Here is an 11161-nt window from a genome sequence, read left to right on the forward strand (position 1 = left end):
AGGTGCGTGTGGAGTCGTGGTCGTGGAGTGGACTGTGGAGGGGGCGTGGCTACCGGAGGATTTTAAAGAGCCTGCTTGTGCTCAGGGTAGACACTCCAGTGAATTGGTAGAATTAGTCTGGTTCTCAAATGGAAAAAATGGAGCCATGCCGTTCCCAGGTGGATCCCGAGATCGACGTGATGATTTGTTCCTTCTCCTTCCTTATGGTCATCTAACAGCTTAAGGGACTTTGAGTTGAGTCTTGGTTTAATTACAGTGCATACAGTACCATCAGGTCCTATTAGGAAAGCAACCCAGATGGCAATAGTAGCCCTTGAGCGGTAGAAACAACATTCCTCTACAAGCAACATGTGGTCGTATGCAGGTATTTTCTTGCTCATTGATTTTTACAGTATCCTGACAGAAGCAAGCAGGCTGCCAGATTTCTCCCACTCCCCATCCCTCCTCTGTCATCCCCTTTAAACCGCACTTCTGTCACCCCCTGTTCTTCAGACAGTCTCCACGCTTCAACAGCATGCACATGGAAATAAAGCATGGATGTTTTCTACTCATTCAAATCATTCATGCATACCGCTTCACTTTGCATATTGACATAGCTGAGCAAAGTCAATGGGGTGCCTGTTTCAGAGGGAGACATTTATTTTGGATTTGGATTAGGCCTACATAGAAAACATTTTGAGCAACAGAATGTATCCAAATGTGAATCCAGCCTGCGACAGATGTGGCCAGTCGCCGGCCACTCTAGCTCATATGTTCTGGCATTGCACAAAACTAAGATCATATTGGCAAAATATATTTAAATCACTGTCAGACATTGTTGAAAAACCTTTTGACCCGGATCCACTAACAGCAATTATGGGAGTCACAGGGCCCGGGGTCAAACTGTCTACTTTCCAATATAACATGGTAAAATATGTGACTCTACTGGCTCGCAGACTGATACTGTTGAATTGGAAACAAGCACATGTTCCAACTCACACTTCACTTATGAAGGATGTTATGCATTACTTACAATTGGAAAAGATTAAATTTGAATTGAGAGGGAGTGAAGATAGGTTCTACCAGACATGGCAACCCTTCATTGAATATTTTAATAGGTGCACGCTAACCCCTCCTACACAATAGATAGCACAATAGAAAATTGGAAAGAAAGAAAAGGAACTGAAAGAAAAGGAACTGAGTGTTTTTTCTTTATTTTATTTTTTATTATTTAAAAAAGAATGTCTAATTTACTTAATTCACAACATGTTGGTAGTTTGAGAGCAAGAGTGTCTGTCCTGTTGTCTGTTTTGTTTGTCTGTTCACACTTGTCATTGTTTAACTGTTTTTCTTTGTTTTACACTTATGTCTTTTTTTATTATACTGTATGTGGAACATTTACATTGCCTGTTATTTTTTTCATTTTTATTTAACTGAATTACTTATTATCATTGTCTAAATCTGAAATTGTCTTTCAAAAATGCCTAATAAAAACAGTATTAAAAAAAAAAAGAAAACATTTTGAGGCAAATGAGGACATATTTGCCAAAAATGTTGAACATTTGAAATCCGCTACAATTCAGAATTTTGTAATTGTAGTCTAACTTTAATAGATTGGGTCATTTTACAGGATGAATCAGATAATCTTTCAGAATCATTAATCTGCTATGACCAATTGCTATTACCCAACCCATTGTTTTTCAAGTAGCAATGAAAATTCAATGCCCAGATAATGAGATATCTTAAAACAGAAAATACCTCCATTTGCTGCAGTATATTCCTCTATCACACCCCACCCAAAAAGACAGCAAGAGCGAGGGGAAAAATAGCGACCCAAGAAGACAAAGAAGAGTCCGTTTTGAAGTGTTGTGTTGAGTAACAAGGCACATAATGTGAATTCAACTGTCTGTCTCGTTCCGCATCATGACACCTATAGGTGATTAGAACATTTTAATCGTTCTTATATGAATGGCACAGAGTACTCACAAAAAAGCATTGAATTGCCTATCTATGAGACATAAATCTAATGTTTAGGGCTTGATCTTGGCTTGAATTTCTACAACTGAAGTAGGACAGCCTATATCTACCTGAAACAGTGTTAATCTGTCAAAAACAATAAGCATAAACCAAGCAAACAAGTTGACTGCAATCAGTTATTTATACTGTCCAGATCATATCCAACCACTGACATCAAAATACTACAGAAGTACCGGTAAGTAAGTAGCAGTACGTAAAACACGTACTGCTTATTTATTAAAATAAAAAAATCACACCCATGTGAAGTGAGGTGCGTTATCATCGTACATCATCATCTCATTCCGGCCAATCAGAATTTGCGTCCTCACCTTCGTCTTCAATGTTTGTGTTTGTGTTTACACAAACACTCAAAATTGTCCATTCACTGTTAATAGGATTTAATGTTTGTGTATAGGACAAAACTTGTGTTCACACAAACCAAAAGCTGGACATAGGAGGGGCTATCGTCCATCACAAAAGAGAAATTGATCTGATGTATTTATTTGTTTTAAAAAAAATACAAGGCTTTCTTCATTTCCTGAAAAATGTATATTTTTCATTTCCTGATAATTTTACATTTTGGAGTTAGCTGGTTTCTGCCCGACAGCAGAGATATTATGCATTCCTGAATGCAGTTTAGTTCCTGTTTTCAAGCCAGACATACATAGGCTGCTGTACATGTATGATACTGTATATTACTGATCACAGAAGGTTAATTGTTGTATGGTTTCTTAAAAACGAAACATGCTTGATCTCCTGAAGCTCTATTTAATGTGTCACTTGACAAAACAAACTAAATGAAAACTGCTGGTTTGACTTATGTTCTGTTGAAAACACATTGAGTGACTAACAGTGACAAACTTTGTTCATGCAATTGTATGGTAGTGATTTTTTTTTTTTTTTTACACAATCATATTTTACAGCTTTAAAACGATTTTGTAAACAGCCGATCTACAAGCTCACAACATGCGCACAATGAAGTATGCTATGCATCAGTCTTAAGTGGTTAAATGAGCGCTGGTAATTCTACCGTGCATGGTTGAAGCAGTAAGTTAAGGAGCATGAAGTTTCAAGAGGACAAAGGAAAATGTCTGCACACATTGTCTTTGCAGTGCCATGTCTTTGGCACAGCTAAGGCAGCCACAGTTTACAAGGCTTGCCTTCAATTTTGCTCATCAAACAATGGTTGTGTACACAGCCCATTCAAGGCAGGGAAAATGCAACACAACGTGACAAGAACATCAAGCATTCAGCCATCTGGGAGGAGGAGTTGCAAATAATGACTCCTCAGTGATTATGGTAGCGACCATCTTTTTTCTCTCTGCTGTCAGCCCCCTCTCTCCCCCCCCCCCCCCCCCCCCCCCCCCCAATAAAAAAAAGAAAGAAGAAAACGAGCGGATGAAGGAGAATTGTCTGAAAGCATTGAACGTCCCATACAGATGTTTGTTCTAATGACATTGGTCAGCTTTCTCCCTTTCGGTACAACAAAAGCAAGGGGGTAGAGGGGTGGGGGTCACTAAAAAGACGGTGGCTGATTTAGAACCTGGCCACACACACACATGCATGCACGCACACACACACACACACACACACACACACACACACACACACACACACACACACACACACACACACACACACACACACACACACACACACCGATGTCTCACTTGTGTGCAATTTATTTTCCGTCTGCTTTTGTTGCCACCCGGGCCTGGTCAGTTCCTGACCTCACAAAGGGTAGTCATTAAGATTGAAATCTTCACCACATAAAATTTTATTTGAAATCAATTTGGTGACCTTCACTGCGCAAAGGAAGGCACATCGTCAAGCCCATCCAGATTAGAGCCAGCAAGTGTTGCATGTCTGAATTAAATAGGCCTCTGTGAGTGATATAGAATAGGGAAAAACTTGTGGCATTTTTTATTTCTTTCCCTTTTCAGGATGAGGCTAACTTTTTCAGAGTACATCATGCTTGAAATAGCCTGTGAGTCATATTGAATAAAATGCTTGATTGCAGCATTGAGTCTGATTTTATTTATTGTTCCGTAATGTTTTGAGTGGCATAATTTGAGGGCAAATAATAATTTTAAAAGGAAATTAGTAGAGATGTCCCGATACTGTATCGGTATCGGAAAAGTATTGGTATCTGCCCTTATTTGTCATATCGGGTCATATCGGTATCAGAAAATATGCCAGTCTAACCACCGATCCGACACAGGGGTAAGGGGTTAACACTATGGCAGGTAAATAAAATGTTGGGGCATGTGGAGTTTGCTTTCGAGTTGCCCAAACTGCAAGTGCACATTTGAATGAGGAGTGCTGTAAACACAACACAAGATATATAGCTACAGTCGATAACTATAAACACAACACAAGATCACAACATTGGTATCGGTATTCGGTATCGGCTAACACAGAAATTGGTATCAGGACATTCCTAGAAATTAGTAAACCCCAGCATGATGGACTGTACAGTAAAATCCTCAGTGTTCATTAATCCATGTGTGCTCTCCCAAAGTTCAATGAACACATTTTAATTTGAAAGTATAGCCTACTGCTTACATTAGTTCAACTTAAAGTACAGTATACAGCCAACCACAGCATTTTGTTGTGGCAGTGTTGCCAGAGGCATCGTTTCAGAGAAGACAGATGGAAGGAAACATCTCCCCAGCATGTACAATCTCCTTCATACACACATAAAGGCTGTTTTAACAGCCACTGACTTCTTGGGGAAGCTTTCCAAGAAAACAGTGCAGATAGGATTCTAGTTTGAGGACTTCATTTTCAAAGAGAAGCTGCATCTCACTGATAATGTGCTGATATACAGCATTTTGTACTTTTGTTCTGAGGAAAGGAATTGGCAGAGAAAAAAGTTAGTGTGGTATAAAATGAGTTATGCATACTACAAATCTTGCACTGCACTGGCACAGTAAGCAGATGCCGCATGAAGTATGTGAAGGCAGAGCAGAAATGCATCACATTAATATCATTTCATATTCAAATGTGATGCAAAGAAAAAAGGTATGCCAACATAATGACAACTGGCAGTTCTCCACCTGTGCTTTGTCTCACGTTCAGTATTTTATTTAACACGTCTAGAATTAGAATTCCATAACGTATGAAGGTGCAACTGTATGCAAGTTTAAGTATAAAATTATGTATGGAACCATGTTTGCTTAATTAACACTTGTGAAAATGTCAATGAGCTATAGACACCTGAGTTTATGTTTGTCATAAAGTGTAGTCTGTTATCCATCTGTCACAATCACAGATGTCAGACATGTAGACCGAATCTGGAAAATCCATGTTTATGTAATTAACCCTTCTAATGCAGTATACTAGCCTGGACCGACCCCGCCCACTCTCTGAGTGGACTGCTTATCTCACAAAGCTTCAGTCTGATAAGCAGGCTAGCAGTATACAGTATCAACAGGCATTTTAATCAATGAATATTCTGAAAATATTAATCTGTCTCCATCAAAGTTCTGCTGGTCATTCATTTACTAGAAAAACATTGATGGAGATATTCCAACTCCGAAAATAATGCCTGTGCTGGGCATTCTCACATTCAGTGATTCGAACCTTTTAATTCCATGATCCCCAGTTTCATCTGAATTAGGTCATTGACCCCCATATGATTTTCAGATATATTTTTTTTATCTCTGTTGATGGATATTTATTTTTGTTTACTAACAATTCCATGATGCCATGTTTTCATAATCATATTTGTCCGGTTAAACAGAAGTCCTTAATCAAGTCCCTCATCTTAACCCTGACCTAGCCTCTGTTTACGACCTTTTTTTCCCCATCCAGTCAAACATTTCATGGCCCCATCATCATTTATGATATTTCTGTCATCACAAAAGGGCTGTATACACTATACAGCCCTTTTCATACTATCTCTACCAAGGTCAGTTAACTTCGAATACTGTGGAACAATTATTTGATTTCAGCCTGCTACTGTGGCCTTGCTAGTTTCATAACAGCTCTTGGAATGTGTAAACAAAGGCAACAGACTAGTTTAGCAGGAGACAGGGTCCTTATTTCTAGGTGAGAGCGCTACAGGTTGCTATAACAACAGCGTGTTCTCAACTTCAGTGGCTTCCGTCACCAGAGCACATCACCCCTCGTCTGGCCAATAGGATCCCTCGTCTGGCCAATAGGATCCCTCGTCTGGCCACAAAACTAGAGGTAGCGTAAACAATGATCTGCATGGTGACACCATGGAGTATCAAAAGGATAGAGACTGATCTGGCGTGAAGCTCCGCCCCCTCCGCTATTCATGTCAGTGGAAGTTGCTCAGTGGCGTTTTGAAGCAGCCCGAAGGACCGTCTATTTCCGCCTTTTTGGGCGCATTTCCGCATTGGACCACCAAATGTTGGTGGTCCAATGCGGAAGTGCAACCGGGCGCTCAATGTTAAAGCCCAGCTGCACGGGGTTTCCTCGTCATGAATCCACGGTCCGCCTGCAGTGCTTCCTCTTACCACTAGGGCCCAGCGCTTCAACGTTGCAGAGCCTCACTGGCCCCTTGGGTGACACCCACTTACAAAACATTAAAACAAATATGGGTAAATTCACCTTCCGCAGCACTTCTATTCAGGTGTGGAATGCCCTGCCCCCCTTCCAAGCAAATCACTGGCCTCCTTTAAAGCAGGCCTAAAATGTCACCTGTCAGCAGGTCAGAGGTAACCTGACTCCGCCAGATTGTGGCAGTATTAAGTTCACAAGTTGCCTCCTTCTGCCTGGATCTGGTCTCTCTCAAGCAGAAACGATGAACCGGAAGCTGCAGGACAAAAATCTGATGTCTCCATAATAATTTCAAGTTGTAGTCTTGTTATGTTGTGTTTACATTTGCACTGTGGCAGCGCTTCAATACGTCATCAGTCTCGTGTTGATCCCGCCTCTAGTGGCCGCGCCACATATCGCTCCGATCAGCATTTGATCGGAGTACATGTCTCTGCCCGAGAGGGAGCAGATGGGAGCAGGAGGAGGAACTCACTGCTGCCACTAGCTGGCGGAGTCAGGTTAGGTCAGAGGGAGAGGAGGTGACCAATTGCTGTTTTAGATTATTGCTCATGACTGTATGTGTGAGTGCATGGGACCCGAATGGAAACAAGACCGCAAGGTCTTTCTTCGGAAATCCTTTTGGACCAAAATGCCTGACTGTACCCTGTGCTGTTTGCATTTTTTATATTGTCTAATAAAATATTCAATCAATCAATCAATTAGGCCAGCTCTGGATCGGTCATCACTACTGCCGGGTCTTCGTCACCCTGCACCGGACATGGACTCTTCTCATCCAATCACGATAGATAAACAACCTTGTCATTTTGACTATACCTATATAGTATTCAAGGTTTAGACTTCTCACGTCACAATACATGTATCTCTAATTGAATTATTCTCACTAAAATATCTAAACTATATTTTTTCTATTGTGGTCTGGATTCTTGCATCCTCTAAATTACTATTTTGGTCTATTTGAAGGTCTTTTACAAAGGTTTTCTATCCATTGCCTGGACTGGCTTCAATATTCAAAGGGGTTTTCTCAGAGTTTGGTGCTATCTTAAAGTGACTATATTTGCACTATATTTGACAACTACCAAGGTTTGACGTTCTAAGATTCCTTTGGGCATTTTTACATTTATTGAATAATATTTAGAAGTGTTTATGATATTTATTTTCCATCATCTGCGATCCCAATATACAATTTTGAGGGTGTACTAATGGACATGAGGGTCAATTTGTTTCCATTTCTACACTCTCTGAGTTAGAGACACATAAGGTTCAATTTGGTTCCTAACTATCAATCATTTAGCTGTGGACCCCGAGAACTCCTCAAGGACCCCCAGGGATGCCCACACACCACATTGAGACACAATGCTCAAATGTGTCTCTTATAAACGGGGTACATCACCATGCCGGCTTGTGGCGGACATTTTCATCAAACGTTACTTTTACCACGCACATACAACAACATGAGCAGTCAAAATATTGCCAGAAACACATATACCAACCATTAATGTATAGCTACTTGCAAAGCAATTAGTACATTTACCTTTAAAAAGCATTACAAAATGATGTTCAATATTGTGTCATTTTTCACTGCCAAATATCACAAAACATAACATTTTGAGTGACACTCAAGTTTATGATCGAACTGAATCATATGACACCAGATATGAAAATGTAGCTGCCCAGCTCTACATTAAGTGATCAGATTACATGTAGAGGCTTGGATCAATACACAATGGTAACATCAGTAAGAGGGCTACACATTCAGGCAATCCTCGCAAATAGCTCCACAGATTGCTCAAGCTGTGTCATGACACCGCCTAAAACGATCAATTTCAACACTTTTTTTAAAATACAATTCAGTATACATGTACTGTACATACGGTATGTCTGACATACTGTTACTGTAAAAGTACACGCATGCGCACGCGTGCACACACACACACACACACACACACACACACACACACACACAATATACATAGGCCTACATACATACTCTATAATGTGATTGAATGTGATATACCTCCAATGTCCGACTTGTTCTGACCGAGTCTAATGTATTATGACTGGTTGCAATTCTTACTTGCAACACTTACGGTGCAAAACAACGCAGTGATTAGCGTTTAGAATTAAACAATACAACAAAATAAGAGTGACTAGAATATGCTATGGAAATTTTAAAGTGGCTGTGGCATCCACAAAAGAGAGTGATGGAGCTATCTAATTAGCTAATATTTTGATGATGTCACATCGAATACATATTTTATTTGTAAATCTGTGCATGCATATATATATATATATATATATATATATATATTAGAGAGAGAGAGAGAGAGAGAGAGAAATTATGAGAATTGCTAGATCATTGGAAGCCGTGAAATTCTGGGAGGAAGGTACCTTAGATGGGGACACAAGGGGCTTGGTGACTGGGGGAGATTGCGGGTCTAACACAACGCAAAGGTTACCCTAAAAAAAAGACGCGTCAACTCAGTTTCATTCATTGTAATATTCGATAGAAATTCATTATTTTTTAATGTTGAATTTTGCCGAGCGCAAACATCCCATACTAACTGCTGCTAGAGATTGACAATCCCATCCCTCCCAGGGCCAGCAACAACAACCCCATAGCCTGAAGTGACGATCCGCCTGGCACGGCCAATAGATTGCAAGGTACGTCAACTGAGGAACGACTTGTCTCGAGTAACTCTGCTGACCGGGTCTGTGCAGGGGGAGATCCCTAGCTTCCGGAAGTACCGAACGACCGAAATTAACTAAATTAACTTTTTTAAATTAAATTTTTCTGAACGACCCTGAATGATCCGGTTCACTGAAATGAACGATAGTTCCCATCACTAATATACAAACCATATAAATAAATCTCTCAATACCCCTCAAGCATACTGGAAAAAAAGGAAACTAGAAAATGAATCCTTAAGTTGATATTCACTTTATTCCTAACTTCATAATATATTTTTAAACCTAGCACTGCGGGAGATCTCCTCACTTTCAATGTTGCTGCATTCAACTTATTTCTCAGAGTTTATACTAGCACAAAAATTATTCAGAGACTCATTTTCCAAAAGCAGACATGCACATGTTGTGTATGCCAAATACATTTTAATTACATCTCTCAAGTGGAGCTGCTTGAAAACAAATCTCTCTTTCACAGTGACACTACACTACACCCAGAATGCTATGCTTATACCCATATACAGGTACTGTGCCACTTAAACCCTATAATTCGTTGACTGGGTTCTGTACTCCCACTATACACCAAATTATGTAGACAAAAATAGCTAATCTACAAGCTTGAGCTTCTAGATCTATTTTTCCCCCTTTTGTAAATAGTTTTGAGGAAAAATGCTGCTTTTTGTCCCAAAATGACTTTAAAAGATTGCTGCCATTACCCTGTACCGACAGGTATAACATGTACTGCTATGTGACATAGCTCTGTTTACACAATGCTGTACCACCTCCAAATGTATACTTTCCCCATTTTCAACTGTTTTAATATATTTTGACACTTGTTTTGGCAATGTAAACATATGTTCTCTCATGCCCAAAGCTCATTTGAATTGAATTGAAATTGACATGCTCAAAACAGAGATGCTATTCATGTAGTTACTCCAACGGATACTTGTATATCCCTGCATATTTCATTAAACTTGTGAGAATCCTGCTCTGAAATGGATGCCTCTCTAGGTGCCCTCCCTCTGATGTGGCCTTCAGTTGTTTTGTGTACCTTTGTTGCCTGAGAAGCATGAGAAGCAGTGATGTTTCTTGCCGGAGGGGGCTTCGTTCGTGTTGTGTTCTGTGTTGTGGATCAAACTAAAGGCATCCATGCTATGCAGCATGCTCATACCATATGGAAAAGGTCAAATACTGCAAGGGAGCATCGCTTTCTTTAGATTTATTTCTCTTTCTTTCTTTCTTTCTTTCTTTCTATAATGCCATTTCTCTGAAATCCCATTCCTGCTGTTAATAAGCTAACAGGCTAATATTGGATTGTCCCCTCTCTGTCCCCCATCTCTCAAATCTGTTTCTTTCTCTAGAGATCCTTGAAAAAAAGTGTGTGAGAATGAGATAGAGAGAGAAAAAGAGGGACAGAGAAACGACATCAGAGTGGCCATTGAGACAGTTTCAAATCCTCTTGGTGAGTCTCTGTAGTTCTTGAACGTTGCCATGGATACGAACCCAGACGGCAAGTATAACAAGAAATGTTTTGTTGAGATATCTCCAGCCCCTCAAAAATGTTTGCTACGCCTCTTCAGAATATCGTCTGGATGTTATCGGAACACTGGCTAGTTTTCACTTTGCACACTGTACTGTATTGCAGGGAGCTTAGTTTTTGCTTCGGGAAAAATCTAGTGGAAAAACAATTAACTTAGATTTAAGTGCTCAGATGCGGTGCAGTGTTGTTCAACCTATTGATGAACAAATAGGGAAAACAAAGGGAAAACCTTTATGTCCTTTGGCAAAATATACTCTTTAAACAGAGAAGATAACACAAAGTGAATAACTTCGGACATCTCGGTTGGCCAACAATGGAACAATCCTTTCTCAAAAACTCTGAATGTTAATACATAGCAGTGACCTGAATTGCAATTTAGCTCTATAACCCCTTCCTTCACAGATCCCCTACCCT

This window comes from Protomyctophum bolini (genome assembly GCF_963924005.1).
Source record: "Protomyctophum bolini genome assembly, chromosome: 10".
Classification (NCBI taxonomy): domain Eukaryota; kingdom Metazoa; phylum Chordata; class Actinopteri; order Myctophiformes; family Myctophidae; genus Protomyctophum; species Protomyctophum bolini.